The 18,901-nt window shown below is 40.8% G+C and overlaps 1 long non-coding RNA gene across 1 annotated transcript in view; it reads left to right on the plus strand.

The window, feature by feature from the left end:
* LOC116662652 overlaps window positions 1-18,901 on the plus strand; it is a 217,338-nt gene that overhangs the window by 73,870 nt on the left and 124,567 nt on the right. The window contains exons 3-6 of the long non-coding RNA XR_004318631.1: window positions 5,745-5,797; window positions 15,270-15,371; window positions 15,949-16,273; window positions 17,225-17,304. This is a non-coding gene — a long non-coding RNA (uncharacterized LOC116662652). The remainder of the gene's footprint in view (window positions 1-5,744; window positions 5,798-15,269; window positions 15,372-15,948; window positions 16,274-17,224; window positions 17,305-18,901) is intronic.

Here is an 18,901-nt window from a genome sequence, read left to right on the forward strand (position 1 = left end):
CCTTAGGCTGTCAGCCACCTAGCTTACGTTATATTCTGTTTACTCCCTTCAAATACAAATGTGTTCTTTAAAAAAAATCCTCTGACCCTCTAGCTACTATTGTATATCTCTTTTCCTTTGCAGCCCAACTTCTTTTTTTTTTTTCTTTAAATTGAAGTACAGGCATTAACAATGTCCCAATTTCTGGTGTACAGCACAATGTCCCAGTCATGCATATTCATACATATATGCGTTTTCATATTCTTTTTCATTAAACATAATTATAAGATACTGAACATAGTTCCCTGTGCTATACAAAAGAAACTTTTGAAAAAATCTATTTTTTATATACAGTGGCTAACATTTGCAAATCTCAAACTTCCAAATTTATCCCTTCCCACCTCCTTTCCCTGGTAACCATAAGATTGTTTACTATGTCTGTGGGTCCGTTTCTGTCTTTTAGATGAGTTCATAGTGTCCTTTTTTTCTTTTTTAGATTCCACATATAAGTGATATCATATGGGGTTTTTCCTTTCTTTTTCTGTCTTACTTCACTTAGAATGACGATCTCTAGATCCATCCTTGTTGCTGCAAATGACATTATTTCATTCCTTTTTATGGCTGAATAGTATTCCATTGTATAAATATACCACAGCTTCTTCATCCAGTCATCTGTCAATGGACATTTAGGTTGCTTCCATATCTTGGCTATTGTGTATAGTGCTTGCAGCCACACTTCTTGAAGAGCCTTTTACATTCCCCATTTCCCTTCCTCATTGGCTATTTACTGCTCCTCTAACAACAATTTGTCTTTTGTCCCCAAAACAGCAGTGAAATCATTTCCACCAATTAACTTCAGGTTATTAAATCCAGTGGATATATTTCTTCTTCTTTAATTATTTCACAGTGTTAACAACTTCCTCTTTCTTAAACCTCTCTTCTTTTGACTTTCATAAATAACAATTTCCTTTTTGGTTTTCCTATTACATCTCTGGACACCCCTCTCAGTCTCCCTCACTGGCTTCTTTTCTTGTGATCCCTCTAAAAATGACAGGGTTCCCAAAGTTTTCTTCCTAAATATGGAAGTATGTTTTTCCACACTGACTTCCACAACCTCTAGTATGGATGACTCATAACTCTAAATATAAAGCTCATTCCTCTCTGCAGAGTTTCAGTCTCACATTCACTTGAATATCTCTTACCACAAGAACTCAGTATGCCCCAACTTGTCTCATTGTCCTTGTTCCTGAGCAAGCTGCTGCTGTACTTATCTTAAAGAATAGTGCCCAAGGCCCAGAAGAAAACCTGTCATTCCTGAATTTTCCTTCTTAGCCACTACATCTTTGCAAGTTTTTTCTTCTGAATGTAGCATAAATCTCTTCATTCTCAGTCATTGCTTTATTTCACCTAATTGCTTACATAGCTTTCTAACTAGCCTTTTCTTTCTTCAGTTTGACCCTACCAAACCTAATACACTTACTGTTACTAGAATGATGTTTCTAAAATGTGGATCCATGTTGATTTTATCAAAACTTATCTATAGATTTGATGCAAGTCCAATAAAAATTATGAACTTTTTAAAAAATAGATTTGAAAAGGTGATTCTAACATAAAGAATAGCAAAGAGCTAAGAACAACCAAGACATTTGTGAAGATAGGATGGACATTCTTTACAGATACCATGTTTATTTGGAAGCCATCATTAAGGCAGTGCGTTGTTGTCTCACAGGTAGAAAAACAACCCAGTGATCCATAGTAGAAAACCCAGGAAGACCCACTGTAAATGGAACTTTGAACAGAGGGTTAACTCTTAGGGCAAAATATGGAAAACAAACTACTCAGTATTTTAAGTAGGAGGAATTTAAAACAGGAAAAACAGAGTTATATAAATTATTGAAGGGCTGGAAGTACAAAGTTTGTGACATCAGGGTGCATTAACTTTATAATTCATTGCTACAACCACCCAGAGAGTCAGAAATGTTTGGCTGCTACCCAGAGGTCAGCAAACTTAGGGACACTCCTACTAAGGTCATAGCGTTTCCAGATTGCAACCCCTAGGCAGGTGACTAGCACAGGGATTCTGAGTCTCTCTGACTCCTAAAAAGCTTCCTATCTACCCAGGTCTGTATTTTTCCCCTGCCATCGTTGCTGAGAATGAATTGTTTCTGTCTCCCTACTGTTTTCCAAGTTTCCTAAGCGTCTTTTTCTAACAGCAGCTGAGCTACATCTCAAACCTTGCTGGCAAAGAAGTTGGAAAAATTTAATCCTAGGTTTCTAGCTCTTGTGATATAGGGGAGAGCAAGAAGGGGAAATCAATGGGTGCCACAGGCCACAGAAAACATCTAGCTTGGGGAACATTGAAGATCAATGGAGAAAAGAAGAACTGGTCGATAAATAGTGCTGGGACAACTGGATATCCATCCCCCAAACTGAAATTGAGTTCCTGCCTCATGCAATATACAAGAGTCAACTTAAAGAGATAAGGACTTTTGTGAAAAGACAAACTTTAGGGAGAAAATATAGAAGAATATTTTTTCTAGTTTTGGGGTAGGGAAGATTTTGTTAAACAAAGTACAAAAATGCTAACCATAAAAGAAATGATTAATTTTAATATATGAAACTAATAACTTCCGTTTACCAAAAAATACCATCAAGGACATGAAAAGACAACAAAGTAGCATGTTTGTCACACATGTAACCAACAAAAGTTTAATACACAGAATATAAAAAAATAACTTTTATCAACTTATAAGAAAAATATACACATGGAAGCAAAATAGAAAAATGGGCAATGACATGTAAATGTATGGCCAATAACCATAGACAGGTGCTTAATCTCTTCACAATCAGAGAAATAAAAAATTATAATCAAATTGAAGCATTATACTTACTATATTGGTGCATATTAATAAGCAAATTTTGAGTCCCGACTTCACCTTCTTATGTACAACATCTTTATATGTTTTATCTCCTGAATACAACCTAAATCTGTTTTTTTTTCCTTTTTCACTCCCACTGTCATTGCTTTGGTTCACAAAGTAATGGAGAGAATTTGGATCAATGGGAATTCTTATATAATGGTCTTGAAAAGGTAAATTAGAAAATCAATTTGGAAAACAAGTTGGGATTGTCTTAGAAATCTGAACATGGAAACACCCTATAACTGAGTAAGCCATACCTAATATATAATATACCCCAGAGGAATTTTTGTACATGTGCCCAGGAGACACGCTCCTAGCAAACAGCTTGGAGTAACTGAGAACTGGAATTTAAAAAATCCATTATTAAGAGAATGAACATATATATATGTGTGTACAATATATACATACATATTGTGAATATATATATTGTGCTACATTTACACAATGGAATGTTGACACGGCAGTGGAAGTGAATGATCCACAGCTATACTCAGTCACAAATGAATCTTAGGAATCTTGTGTTGAGTAAAAGAAGTCTGAAAAGCCCTCAGCAGTATGACACCATTAAGATAATACTCAAACACACACATGAAGCAACATTTTTAGACATAAACATTTAATAAAGCTATTTTTAAAAAGCAAAGTAAAGATAAACACAAAATTCAGTATAGTGCTTTATCTCTGGTTTATGGAGGAGAGGGTAAAGTGAGAGAAGTACATAACTAGGTGCAATTTATTCAGAATGTGTGCATTGGATGGTAGGACCGAGAGCGTTATGTATATTATTACGCTTTACAACATAAATATGTGTTAATAAATTCTTTTGTGTATGTCAGACGTAGTAAAAATTTAAAGAAAAATGATTCGTATTCTGAGATGTTCAGTGTGTTTTGAGAGTAAGGCTGTCTTTTAATATTTATTTCATTTTTGGTGTTTAACAAATACATCATGATACTTTAAGAACCTGCTTCCTAGCTGCCCTCGTCTATCTCTATCACACATATGGCTACCCAGTTGCTAAAAATACTCATTTTACTTCAGTGCCAGAATGGCTTACTGGGCTTACTGCCCACCAAAACAAAAAGCAGTAAAATGAAAGCAAATATATATCAGAAAAAAAATCTGATTTACTAAACTGGAGGAAATGTAGCATTCATTGAAAAACACCTGGGGATGTTACGTGCTAATATCCAGCAGAGAAATAAACCTGTGAAAATGACAAAGTAAAGTCTGGATCAGTCACTATGGGTTTTTGGTTTTCTTTTGAAATCTTAGTACAGTTCACTGTTGGAGGTAGTGGGGAAAAAAGCAAAACGAAATAAAAGAGGAAATCGTCCATTGTCTCTTTTTTTAATCCTCCATTATCTCTGCGTTCCTTATGGTCATTGTTTCAGTGCCTTAGCTTTACACACAAGGCCTCTCCTTTTGGGTCTCTGGTTTCTCTGCCTGTCCTGCCTTACCTCCTGTCACATTCCTGGCCACTGCCTGCTCTCACCCTTCTCATAAACCAGACTCAACTTCCTGTGGATCCCTGAGTAGGTTCTGCTGCTTCATGCCTCTGTGCCTTTGCCAAGTCTGTTTGCTCTTCCTGGAAATCCCATCCTTTCTGTCTTTCCCGCTGACCTCTCACTGGGAAGCCTTGCCTGATCCTTTAGTGTGAGGGCTCAATTAGTGTCCCTTATGCATAACTTTCTGGTACTTATCATGCTCTCATAGAAGGTAATTTTCCTTTCTTCCCCACTGGACCTTAAGCTCTTTGGGATCAAAAGTGATATCTTTTTTTTTTTTTCCAATAATTATACAAGTGCTACCCAGTGCTTATAAGAGTGCTTTATGGTCAATAATGTTAACTGAATCAGTGTGTATGGGGAAGGTACTATTGGGAGCCCAGCTTCCTTTACTGCCTTACCCTTCCCTCCACTGTTCTTCCCTAGGGCTGGAGGGCTCCTCGCACTCTCCTCCCCCAGTTCACTTCTGCTTCACTTCCTCAGGAACCTTCTTTGCTCTCTATCAGTAGGGATATGATATATGTGTTTTCTCCATATGTGTTCTTCCAGAGCACCATTTATTACTCTTACTGTAGTTGTATATTTATACCAATTTGTATCATTCTTTGAATAATGTTTTGCTTCTTCAACTAGACTATAAGCTCCCTGAGTGTAGGAACCAGGTCTGCTTTTGTTCATAACTGCACTTCTACTATGCAGCATAGGGTAGACTCTCCATAAGTATTTGCTAACTGAAAGAATGAATGAACTCTAAGCCCTGCTGGAATCAGGACACAGGAATGCACTGGTAGGGGATGCACAGCCCACTCTGTTATCTGAGTACGTGTGTGAGGGTGATGCACCTGTTCAAAGAAGGTTTCCATGGGCATCTGCAGGAGGGATGAAGATGGGGAGTATAGCATTGTGCTTGTTTGAGTTACTTATGTCTGAACTTAGAGGAGAAAAGGTTTACAGGCAGAGGGTGAAGGACTCCTTTTCACGAGGGAAACTCAGATGTGTGAGATACATTGCTTTGTGTCCTGGTTGTCATAGTCACACAAGTTGGAGAGAGAAGGGAATTCTCCTGCCCTTGCAGTGTTTTCTGCTGTGGGTGTGGGCACTAACTGAGGATGAACTTGAGAACTCCCTCTTTGCCATCATGTGCAGTGTAAACAGCCAGGCACTGCTCTCAGGTAGTTTTTTGGGGCTAGATCCAAAAGAAAGACCTCCTGGGAAGAAAAACCAGAAATAACTGAGATTCTGGAGCCCTTTGAAACCTGTCTTGTGTGGGGGAGTACAGAGCAAATAATTGGAAGGTTCTGTAAAGTCTTTAATTTTGATCCCTTTATATCCATAGGTTGCTGAGCCTGAGAAGTCAGGATGTGTCCTTGCAGTTCTCTGTGTTTCCAGGTAAGAACTTGTTTCTGAATTAATTGAAGTTTTGCACTGGATATAGTCTCTAGTCTCAGTCTTTAGTGATGTATTTTACTGGCAAATTTACTTGGTTTATAGTTTGACTTGTAAAAAGAGCCCTTTCGTTTGACCATCTGGAAATAGAACAAGTTATTGATGTTAATTACTTCTCCATATTCTATTTTTTGTGATCCTTTCAGTTTTCAGCCTTTGGTGATACATATGACTGCCATTAATATTTCATGTTACATGAGATGGCCTCTAGGTCTTCATTAAGCATGCTTATGTTGCCAAATGAATATGTTAATCTGAGAGAGAAAAGGCATTTATTGCCTCAGCCTTTTTGCCTAGACTTGGTTATATTTTCTATATTTTCTTCACATTCAATTTACTTTTATTCTTAAGCCTTTAATTACTCTGGAGGCAATCTTTATTATCTGTAAGAAACCTAACATCTGTAGACTTTCCTTCACATGAAAGCATCAATTCAGTTTCCAATGATAGTGCCTCCATTCTTTAAACGAAGGTACAAGGCAGGGCAGGCAACCTGAACAAGTTGGGGGGCATCATCCTGCATGTAAGGGAGCTTGGATCTGTTTCTGGGTCTTCGACTGACTCCCTGGGCCTCAGAGTTTTCCTCTGTACAATGAAGGTGATGAACAGAACATTATCCAGAAAGAATAGACCAGTACTCAGTTGTGTTGGGTACTTTGGGGCAGACATTGCTATATTCAACACACACACACAAAAAGGCCTGATGCGTATCAGAAGGTGGAGGAGGAGGCTGTGTCCCAGAGGCAGAGAATTTCTTCGGGCTCAGTAGTCGAAGCAAGTCTTATCTTGTCTTCTCCTCCAAAGAAATATCTCATGCAACCTAATTCTTCATTCCTCTTCCCTCTTTCTCCATCACTGACCAAATTTTCTTCTTTCAAGTCTCTGTAATAGGGCACTTTGTGCTCCTTGGCTTTCTAGCTATAACTTAAGACTTCTCTCTTCTCAACATATTTGAACTATGCAGCCTCAGGTAGTTTGGATAATGCTTGTCTTGGTATAGTCCACAGGGTCTTGTGACTACCTTAATTAGCTTCTTTGTAGCTGTATCAGGGCATCAAGCCCACAATCTACCTTCAGAAAATTTCATCCAGCCAAGGAGAACTCTCATTTCTTGGTCCTTTCTTGGGTCTAGCAGATTTCAGGCAGATGAACATTTTAGTGTTCCGTAACATTCAGATTCCCAGGCCTCCTGGGGACTCCAGTCCCAAAACTGAAGATGAGTATAGTTCTTCCTATTCTAGTTCAATCCATTGTTCTACCAGAGATTGGAGGACTTATTTATTACATGTGTCTAAAGACCAACGTTAATTTTTTATAGTTCATGTTACTTAAACTCATGCTGAAAAAGGGGTATTTTCTTTCTTACCAGCCCTGTTCTTTAGAGGTTATGATCTTTGGTTATTGTTCTGTAAACTATTGGGTTGTTGCAAGCTCCGTCTTGGATCTGGAAGCATCAGCAAAGTCTCACAGTTGGTTCCATTTAAATTAGGTTAATTTTAAGCTTCTCTGTAATGGGAAATCTATTGGTACTTTATTTTTTATCAATTTCTTTTCTTTTTTTTTTTTTTACTGTTTCTATCATATGATATTTTTCTTTACAACAAATGAAAACAAAAGATAAATCCTGTTTTGTAACCAGCTTGGTTTTTCATATAGATATCATTTAACCCCAATAATTTTCTATGCCAGTTATCATGGTATTCCAGTGATTGTGGTTTCCATATTTATCAAATTTTTGATTGATCATTTAAATATTGGTACATTTAAAAATCTATATTCAGACATGTAATTGGGGTATCTGGCAAGCAGTGTACTATAGTTTGGTCATTAAGATGATTCATATTATGTAACACCTGTGTTTGTTTGACGTCTCACCAAAAATTCAGAGCTGTCTAATCATTGGCTTCAAATCCTCTAGTGCCTCCACTTTTAAATGCAAAACTGGGATGCCTTCCCATTGTTGGTTACCTCCATAAGAGAGAAGCCCATAAATAGTTCAGATTTCCAGGGAGTCTTGGATTCTGACCTGCCTCATAGGGATCAGGATGATAATTCAATTTTCTTTGTTATTTCTCAGTTTCCCAATCTATAAAAATGCATCTTTGCAAACAAGTGACAAACCAATTGTGTTAGTTTCCTACGGCTGTCATAACACAGACTGCGTGGCTTAAAGCAACAGAAGTTTACTCTCTGACAGTTCCGGAGGCTAGATGTCCAAAATCAACGTGTTGGTCGTGTTGGTTTCTACTGGAGGCTCTTAGGAAAAATCTGTTCCGTGCCTCTCTCCTAGTTTCTGGTCGTTACTGGCAATCTTTGGCATGTCTTGTCTTGTGGGTGTATTATTCCAATCTCTCCTTCAGTCTTCATGCGGCATTCTCCTCTATGTGTCTCTGTGTCCAGAGTTCCCTCTTCTTATAAGGACATTAGTCAAATAGAATTTAGGATTCACCCTAATCCAGTATGACTTCATCTTAACTTGATTACATCTGCAAAGCCCCTATTTCCAGATAAGGTCACGTTCAGAGGTTTTTGGGTGGACACAAATTTTGGGGGGACAATATTCAACCCAGTATGCTAACCAACCAACAAACTATCATTTAGCTTTTCTTGTTGGGGGAGAGGGGGTTTAGTGGACATCTCCTGTGAAAATTAGAAACAGATTTGGATGCAAGTCAGAGAAAACAAAAAAAACGTGTTTTCTCTTCTCTTTTTTTGTATATGACAAGAAACCTGGAGACAGATAGCACAGGAACAGGCACTGGACATTTAAAAAAAAATTTTTTTTCCAGCAGGACAAATTACTGCAGTAAAACAAATCAAATTTCAGTTAGCAAGGAAAGAGGGAAAACAGATATTGCAAGAGCAGACTAGTAATGTCTGTAGGACTTCCCCAGTTTATCAGAACCAGGACTCTGGTCCTCAGTGAGGAATTAAGGTTAATTGTTTTAAGTGGCCAATGTCTGTGCAGGCACGTGATACAGATCAGACTGACTTTTTCCAGTCCTGGCCTGGAATGCTTCTACCTACTGTCAAATAAAAATCTTGTTTTGTAAGCTTCAGCGACTCCCGTGCTATTACAGCTTCCTTATGGAGCTTGTGTTTTGTGAATACATATCACTAACTGAAAACTATGGAACTGAAGTACTGGTTGGATAATATGCTAGTAAGTGTGTATTTTATAGTTTATGTAGCCAGCCCTCTGTTGCTGGACATTTAAGTGCTGATATATTTCTTATCAATTTTCTTTCATATAATTCTCTAATTGGGTGACTTTAGAAGTCTCCCACAGTCCTTAGTCACTGCATGAAGCTGAGATGTTCAGAGAGGTGGATTTTATTGAGACTGATGTCATCCTGAGTGGGACACACTGAGCTGGGTGCAGTTGCGTGCAATTTTAACCAGGCCAAAAGCGATGGCAAAGTATCACCTGATAGATAATATGAGAGTAAAGGAGAGAGAATAGTCCATAGTTTTTTGTTTACAATTTTCCCCTTTTTTGTCCCGATATGCGTGGCTTTGGACTGAGTTGCCCTTTCCCATTATTACCATTTTACTTACCCCTTAAATTAGCACAAAGATCTAATTGTTGTTAGTTCATTAAGACAGATTTTAAAAACTCAGTCTCAGCTACCCACTGCATTTTGTCTCCTCCTCTCTTCACCTCCTCTTTGGTTCTGCCACAACCATCTGACCCCTTACATAGGCTCTGGCCTCCAACAGATGCTTGGCTTCTCTGTATCCCATTTCCTTTTGTTCCTGGGCCTGTCTGCTAGGGACTTCTGAGGCAGGAGGAGGCCCAGCATTACACCTTTCCCCAGGCCGTATGCTGCACACTAATGCTCGCTCCCCGGGCGTTGGTAATTGCAGATACGGGCTGCTTGTGTCAGGGATGGAAGTGGGTGAACAGCTGCAGCTGCCAGGCAAATATAATGCAGGAACGAGAATGTTGAAGTAGCTCTCTCAGACCTTAAATTAACTTTGCTTATTTCTCTTCTTTTTCTCTCCTTTTCCATTCAGTCTTTCTACCTTTTCAGCCTCTTTCTCAAGACTTTGGTCTGTTTTGCTACGTTAACTGAGTTGGCTGTTGTGGAAGGAATGGTGGCCCTCCCAGAAGGGAAAGGTACAGGGGCAGTGGGGCCAGGGGGGCTCGGAGGTGGGGGTAGGAATAGGAAGGCAGAGCTGCGTACTGACGGGAAGAGTTGTATCATGTATCACGGCACCTCGCTCTAAGCACCGATTAGAGTGTTTCTGAGATTATAATTCAGTTCAGGGTTCTAATCCTTGGCCAGTATGTTAAAGTGTATATTGCAAGGCTAGTGATGTTTTGCCCACCTTACATTTTAATACTGGATAGTTCCACCTGCCTCTGGGAATTAAAGTGAATGATGCATTCCACACATCTTCCTTTGCACAGTTGGAGCACACCTCATTTGTGCAGCCCTGGCTTGCCAGTCTCTTACCTTGCTTTGCCATTCCTCTTGCTCCCTTATCTTGCAGGAGTACAAGTGCTATTTGTTCCTCTCTGTGCCTTGCAGCTCAGCCCTGAGATAATTCACCCTTCCTCCCCTTATTGACTGACTCTAGGAGTGAGCACAGAAGTCAGCAGACTGCCCTCTGCCCGGCCTGACCTGGCTCCACGCAGGGGGCCAGGTGGAGGCAGCTTTGATAAGTTCCTGTGGCCACTGCACCAGTGGACTGGCCATGGGTGCCTCCACTGTGTGCGCTCCCCTGTGACCTGGCCCTTTGACAGCACCATTTGTTGTCATTGATTTCCTGATGCTCAGAAGGCTGGTGGAATCTGCAGGCAGTTTCTTAAATCTTAGAGGAGGAAAGGCTGCTTTCTAACCCTTTTGGGATCTGCCAGTCTCTTTTCTGGCTGGAAAGAGGATCATCTAGTGACTGAGTAAGTGTTCGATCACTAGTCCTATTTAATTCAGCAGATATTTATTGAGAAGTTGCTTGTAGTGAGACGTGATGCCAGGCAGGACAAGGAATAAAAGATCAGAGACCCAGACCCTTTCCTTCCGGGAGCTCATAGCCCAGGGAGGGGTTGTAGTAAGACATGCTTCTGAACTAGATCTATAGGTCTAATAAGACATAATAATTCTCTGATACCTTGGGCTTTGGGTAGGCCAAGATATAGCAGATTCATTCTGACTGGGACAGGATCTGGGAAGTTTTAGGAGGTGATGAAACGTGAACTGGGCCATGGAGGAAATGTGTAATTGTAACAGAGTGTGTTTATGGGCACATGGTAGGGAGCGGGATGAATAGGAAAAAGAGTATTCCAGATGGGAAGTGAAGAAAAAAATACTATTGTGGTTTGGGTAGGGTTGAATTCCACATATGTATGTGTTTTAGTCAGCTTGGATGCCATAAAAATATCATACATGGAGGCTTAAACAACAGAAATTAATTTTCTCACAGTTCTAGAAGCTAGAAGTACAAACTAGGGTGTCACCATGGCTGGGTTCCAGTGAGAGCTTCCTCCATGGCTTGCAGGCAGCTGCCTCCTCATTGCTGGGTCGGAACATGGGGGTGGTGGCAGGGTGGGGGGAGAGAAAGAGAGAGCACGGAAGCCAGCAGAGAGTGAGCTCAGAGTTGCACAGCAGTGACCTGGGGCACCCCTCTGCTCTCTTCTTTGGGTCTCAGTTTCATCATTTGCAAAGTGAGAGAGTGGTGCTAGGCGATTTCTCAGGCAATGCAATCTTTCCTTCTTCCTTTCTCCCCAATTCCTTTCCTCCCTCCTTCTTTTCTTCCGTCTTTCCCTTTCTTCCTTCCTTCCTTTTTTGAAAAATATTTGTTAAACACTCACAAACCTCCTGCTGGATGTTGTGAGGGGAGTGTTGTGAGAGCATAGCACTGCCATGCTACACCTCTTGCCTGTCCCCGGTAACAGCGTGCAGCACAGTGAGCTTGCAGGAAGGACACGGAGGTTGTGCCCCACCCCGCCTGATCACCTGTAGTCCATGCACAAAGTCCTCCAGGCCCTTTTCCTCCATTGTCTGCACCTTCTGTCCTTCAGTCTTGCTTTTGCTGGGCCTCTACCTGAGCAGCATTCTAGTCTAGTCCATAAAGAAGGCAAGAGAATCTTTTTCTGTGCCCAGCGAGATTGTATATTTGAAGACTCAGGATCTCTTGTAGTGACCTGCGTGCTCACCCAGTGGGAATACTCAATTTCTCTATCTGCAAACTATGAGAAATTAACCACCACCTATTAATTGTCTGAAAGCAAGTTTATGCTGATGAACATAAAATATTAAGAACATACAGGTTTTACAGGTCAAATAGTACATATGAGACATTAGTATTGAGCAATTATGTACCATGTGCCTACCAGCGAGGTCTGCTGGCATTAAATCTAGTAGCGGCTGGTGCCTTAACCCCTCCTCTGTATCCCACAATACTTACCTTCTAGACATAAGTGGGAGACATTTAGTTTCTGTCCGTGAGGTTTCTAGGAAGTCCTGTTCCTAAGAACTTGAGTTACTGGCGTCTTAGAACTGAACTGCCCCCAAAGAGGTGACGATACTGATTATTACTAGTTTTCCTAAAGTGCACGGTACTAAATAAATCAGTGCCATTTTTTCCTTCATTTAGGTAAACTGATCTCAGTTACCAGGAAGGCTTTGAGGATTCCAGGGGATTTTTCTGACGAGTTTTGGCAAACAGACTGGAAGAGCAAATCCACACGAGTCCCTGATGGCACGTCTATCAGGCTTTTTGTTCCCGGCACTGCCCATCTGTTCTAAGTTGCCCCACAGGAGCAGGCACACATTCGAGGCCTCTCTGTCCGGACCCTTCTCCCTGGGGAAGGGTGCCTCTAAATAAAGTTGGGTTTTACTGCCATCAGTTGCCGAAAACTCTTTGATAAGCTGGAGGCTGTCAGTCACCTGCACCCAAGTGGATTCTGGCACCACTACAGTCTTCTTGTTTTGGATCAGTCCTGCTTGCCTGAGGTTATTATGCCCTGGCTCCTCATTACCCGTGGTGAAGCTCTTTCCAGCCTGCTTTACTTTGTATCCACTCTTTCATGGCTATTTTAAACACACAATTACTGGGGAAGAATAGGTGGCTTTGAGGTATAATGCTAACATCAACACCTGGCTCTCACAGTAATGCGACAATCTGTACCTTGCAGAATTATAGGTTCTGTTTTGATGATATGAGTTCATCTGGTTTATCTCAGTAATCATTTGAAATGTTATACACACACTCACACACATGTTTTTCCCGGAGACTACAACGATGACAATTTTTCATGAAATACAATGTACTTCCCTTCAGTGACTATATAAGCATTGAACAAAATCTTTTACCAGGTAGTTTTTCTTCATATAGAATCTGATTATTTTTAATAATAGCAATGATAATAATATCATTTATTGAGCATTCCCTATCTCCTAGACACATTTCTAAGCAGTTTAAATGTATTAGCTCCTTTATAAGCATACTAAATCAAGCTGAAAGGATATCTAATCAATGGACTTTGTGTCCATTGAATTCAGATAATTATCAATATTGTACTTTCTTGGAAATTCATATCTCTTAGGTTGTTTGTGGTCAATTCTTTTTCTCCTTTTTCCAAAGATCTTGGGGGTAGATTAAGCAGAGAAGTCTCCCTGAGCAGCCCACACAGCAATTGGTCCTCTCCCTCTTTGAAAGGAGCCGGCTGCTCTTTGTCGGTTTCATATCCCTCATCACTGTCACAAACTGACGTGTGTGTCTCCTCTCTTTCGTATCACTCTTATCTTCACGAACACTGCAAAGTTCGGTACAAATTTTGTGCTTAAACTTGATTTGGAAAATTCTGAAGAGCCTCTTTCTCTGTTCTCCTGGTCTCCCCTCACCACTGTCCTTGAGGTTATTAACCTGGATGATGTAGAAATTTCTGAGTGAGCCTACGCAGGAGTTAGTGTGCAGGTAAGCTTTTCCATGACTCCAATGCTCCCAACCTGTGCTTTCCTCTTCTTCCCCTTACTAGGATACTTGTGGCTCCTCCAGGGTTGAAATTAGGGAAAAAATGGGAGGAAAAGGGATGCGTATATACACATTCTTGCTGACTGATATTGTCCTGTGTTGGCATCAGCACAGTGTAGGGCAAACTCATGGAGGTTTTGGAGACGTCTCCGCCCCATCACTGAGATGTGCTCTCCTGCAGTTCACCTTGAGGACGGTAAATGAATTCTTCAGGCAGGTTACTTATTCTTTCCTCAGCCTCGAGCCACATAGTCTTGCACTTCCAGCTTCTCTCTGCTGGGATCACTTGACCCCTCCAAGTGGCCTTTGGAACAGGATTTAAGATAGCTTCAAGTCAGCTTTCCCCTTTGCATGGACCACTTCATTCAGGGAAATCACATGTATTCTTTGTTCCAGAAAACTGAGGAGGGACCTCCTTCTCTCCTGCCTGCAGAATGGCTGGATAACCACAATAACTTCCCTTTAGACTTCTCAGGAGTGATTGAGACTTCAGGCTACTTTGCCCCCAAGCACCAGGAGGCAAGGATTAAGTTTTGGCTTAGGTTAGGGAAGGGCATCTTTAAAGCCCATTTCACTGTTATTGAGCAAGAGACATGTATCTCCAGTTGCTGCACCTTTCTTACCGCTCCTCAAAATTTTCTTCTCTTCCTTCTATTATTTCTACTCTTTCTCAGCCTCTCCAAATTCTTTTGTGGATTGGAGGTGGGGGTGTCCAGCTAAATCCCTGAACTGGTTCCCTGCTATCTATTTTATAAGTCCTGCTTTTGCTTTCTCATAAGTCACTTTGTAACGTAAATGAGGTTGATCCCATGTCTTATGGCCCCAGTCAAAACTGTGCTGCTAGAGTTCCTTGAACATTTTGTTTTACCTACAGCCAAAGAGAATATTGGTAAAAGTTATGACTAATCAATTCACAGATGTGAATAGCCAACGCATATTAAAAGATGCTCAACAGAATTAAGAAATCTTGGAAATGTGATTAGAGCAATTAGATATCATGTGTATTTGTCATATTGATGGAGTGTATATGATTGATAACAGCTAGTATTAGTGGCATGTAAGGAGATGATATATTGTTGGTGGAGTATGCGTTGGGATAGTCTTTTCTGGAGAACAATCTGTCAGCTTCCATTAAGATAAGAAATGTGCACATTCCTTGACTCATCATTTCTGTATCTCACTTTCTACCCTAGAGGAATACTTGTCCATGTACTTAAAAGACAGGCCAAAGACGTTCATTGCAGCATTGCTTATGAGGACACAAACTAGAGGTAGCCCATCAATTGCAGAAGAGTTAAATTAGCAATTTTCCAATCTCCCTTGAAGTTAGTGGTGTAATATTAGTGAAGGAATGTGGGCCACTTACAGATTATGGTTTTTAACAAGTATGTGTGCTCTCTCCATGCTCTTCCACTTACTGGATGAATATAATCAGAAGACACTAGAATATGGCCAGCAACCAGGTGGAATGAGCTTAGGTTCCTGATTAGAGGAAAGCTACCTGTCAACCTGCATCACTCTCATTGGACTCTCATCGGTGAGTAAGGCATAAATGTCTACTGCATTAAGCCACTGATGCTTTGGGATTTATTTGCTAAAGTAGCTAGTGTTATCCTAGTGCAAATGATATGTAGCAGTTAAAAAGAAGGAAGTAGATGAGTAGGTGTTGACTTAATCTTGTCTCAAAAACGTATGTTAAATGAAGAAAGCATATAATATGATGTTTATTAAATAACATTTATATATGTGTGTGTATATACATATATATATATAGGCACATAGAAAAAGTATTGGAATGTGAACACCTTACCAGTGATAGTGGATACTTCCAAAGCGGGAAATGGGATTGGGTACTATGGTAACTGGAGACTTTTGCTTTGTATTATTGAAATTTTTATGAGGAGAGTATTTCTTCTATTACTTGCGTAATTAAAAATTATAAAAGAAATTGGATTGACTCCCTGGGCAATTGCTTGGCTCAGACTGCTCCTTTTTGTTTCTGTCCTATACGTGAGGAAAATAGATAAAAGCTTTTCCTTCTGCCCTTTTCACCAGTATCCTGTAATCAGTAGAGATTATTAGTAATAATTCCCAAATTATGTTTTTTGGCACAGTTATGAGGAAATTCATCAAGATTTTTAAAAACCACCACAGACTATTCTGAAATAACTTGAGAAGAAAAATGCTAACCAGTCAACTATGATGGCAAAAACACATGCAGATTTAAAATACCTTGATGGGACACTGTGAATGGAGCACGACTGAATTTGTAAGCATGCCTTTTAGAGAAAACTGGGCTCCCTCTGCTGTCATGACACCACCTTTCATCAAGCGACGATGATGGAACTTCTCATGTTGAATTCGGCACGACAGCAGCGTGGCAGTGATGGGAGCACAGCCCTTCCCTACACTGCTTTTGGCATCCAGGGAGTCACCAGGGTATGTCTTCTAAAGGAGTGAGAACGTCTAGTGTCCAGTCATAAGTGACCCAGAAAACAGCAGCACCAGAATGCCTTCCTCCTCCTCTGCCACGCTGCTTTTCATTCCTTGCTTCCTTCAGGCCCGCTCCGCCCGCTGGATCATTGACACATTTACACAAATGCACTTGGTGCCACTTTGGCTACCCCTTTGGTTACCAAGGCAACTGCCTGTTCTCATGCCCTTTGAGAAGAACCATTAGGGACTCCCTTAGAGGCTCTATGGCTTGGAGTGACCTGATCATTCCGCCCTCGCACCTTCATAAGGCTCATTTCAGGTCATGCCTTGGGTACCACACACCACTTGCCTAGAGTGTGGGTTTTAAGACTCATCCCTGTCTTCTCCTTTTCACTTCGTTCTCCTAAACAGGGTTGGATTTGGCCTTATACCTCCCATTTCTCTCCTCACTCAATGTTTCCTACACTAGTTTTATTCCATGATTCCTGCTACAGCATTTGGTAATAGTCAGGTAAAATAGGAATAGCAGTGTATCAATGTGCTTAGCGAGAACACCATAATGTTACTTTCCTTCCCTTGGTGTCTCATTGCTTATATTCTGCAGGTGTTTATCAGTGTTGCAAAATACCAGCCAGGCAGGAGTTTAAGCTGGGAGTTTTAGAATGGAATACCAGACATTGTGCTTCATGGGAGATGGAAATGGTTCAGTCTGGGAATGATGAGGTTGGTGAGGGTGGGGCAGCTCAAGGGTGAGTTAGGAGGTGGGCGGAAGCCAAGGGAAGACAGCTGCTGCCAGCAGAAGCTCACTTTGCCAAGGACCTTCTCAAGAATTACAACCTGGCAGTAAGCTTAACTTCCACTTGATTCTAATGCATTAAAGCTAACATCAAGATAAAAGAAAAGCAGCTTGAAAAGTCTAACTCCTACCTCACTGTGTGTATGATTGCTTTTCAGTGAGAAGAGGAATTGTGGCCTGAGCAACCAGAGTGATGCAGGGAGCCAGCATTAACGAGAAGATGAATGACTGTCTTTCTGTAAGTCAAACTCGCCCTGTTGGTTGAGGTGTCTTTGCTCCACTCTCCAGCTCTCTGGTGACCTTGTTCACATTCTGCCAACAATCTGCTCATTCCATCTCCAGTCTGAGGCTTATGTGGATTCTGATGTGACCAGCACACAGGCTCCTCCACGTACTCTCTCCTGCACCCCCTCTTTTGCCATGGCCTGTGGGACCCTCATCATAGTGTAGAGGGGCAGTCCTTCATCTGGTAACTCCCTCCTCCTCTTCCTCTTTTGGTAGAAACTCTGCCTCCTTCTTTCTGTGTACAAGTTCCCTTGTCTCTAGAGCTCCTTCTGTACCATTGGCTGATTTTGATTCTTACAATTTGAATGCTTGAAGTGATTACACTATTGTCTCCCACCGCCTCTACTTGTTTCCTTTTCCTAAGTAATTTTAATGTTTTGTGCAGTTTTTTCTCTTCTGCCATCTTGGGATTCAAGTTAATGACCCTTAATCTCATCCTCCTTGGCTTGACTGAATACTAATTTTGTCCCCATCTCCATCTGTCCAGATTTTATCCATCCCAGGCTCAACTCAGAAACTATCCCTTCTTCACAGCTTTTCCTGATCACTGAAGCAACAATTACAATCTAACTATTTTTTTCTGGATGACTATATTCCTTTATTTTTACCATGTTATGTATTTAAAATGTTTGATCCTTAAAGTTTCCCCTTGTTAAATATATGATATATAAGGACAAGAACTGTCCCTAAATATGTTATTCATATTTATGTTTCTGTCAACCCTATTCCAGCACCTCCTTTTGCATTTGGCATACTGAGTGCACTTAATAAACGTTAATTTGGAGACTGAATGACGACAGCTGCCTCCTTACTGTTTCCTGTTACAGCGTTGCTTATTACAGTCCTATAAACTATAAGCCCCAAACCTCAAGAATTCCAGGAACTCCTTGGATCACTTCCACAATGCTATTTCTAATAATATCAATAATACTTTAAAGCAGATCTTGTATGTCGAGCCCTGTCATAAATGTTGGTGGAAGAGTATTATGACTTGCTCATAGTGAAGCCACTTGTCCTACTAGGGCTAAGGGAGGCCCCATCAGCCCACCCGAACCATACGGCCTGACCAGGATTATAAAATAGGGGAAGAGTCATCCCCAAGACAAAGAACATGTGCCCACTTAATTCCTTCCTTATCCCCATCCTGTAGCCCTCCTCTAGAGTCGGCTAAGTTGCAATTCTGAATAGATTCTCTTTTGCTTAAAACCCTTCAGTAGCTTTCAGCATGAAGTTCAAGGGCCCACTTCAGCATTGAGGCTTCCCTGAGCTTCCTGTTTCTGTAGCATCATCATCTTGCACTAAACCACATGCATGCCCACCCTTTAATCACAGCAACCTTCTTTCAGTTCTCAAACCTGGCATGCTATCTTAAGCATCTGTGATTTCTTCACTGCCTATTTTTTCCTTTCTAAATGGTTCCTTTTCTTCATTTTAACCTGGTATCTTAGTCAACTCGGGCTGTCATAACAAAATACCATAGACTGAGTGGCTTTAACAACAGTTACTTCTCACAGTTCTGAAAGCTGAACAGTCCAAGATCAAGGCGCCGA

This window comes from Camelus ferus, chromosome 3 (genome assembly GCF_009834535.1).
Source record: "Camelus ferus isolate YT-003-E chromosome 3, BCGSAC_Cfer_1.0, whole genome shotgun sequence".
NCBI lineage: Eukaryota > Metazoa > Chordata > Mammalia > Artiodactyla > Camelidae > Camelus > Camelus ferus.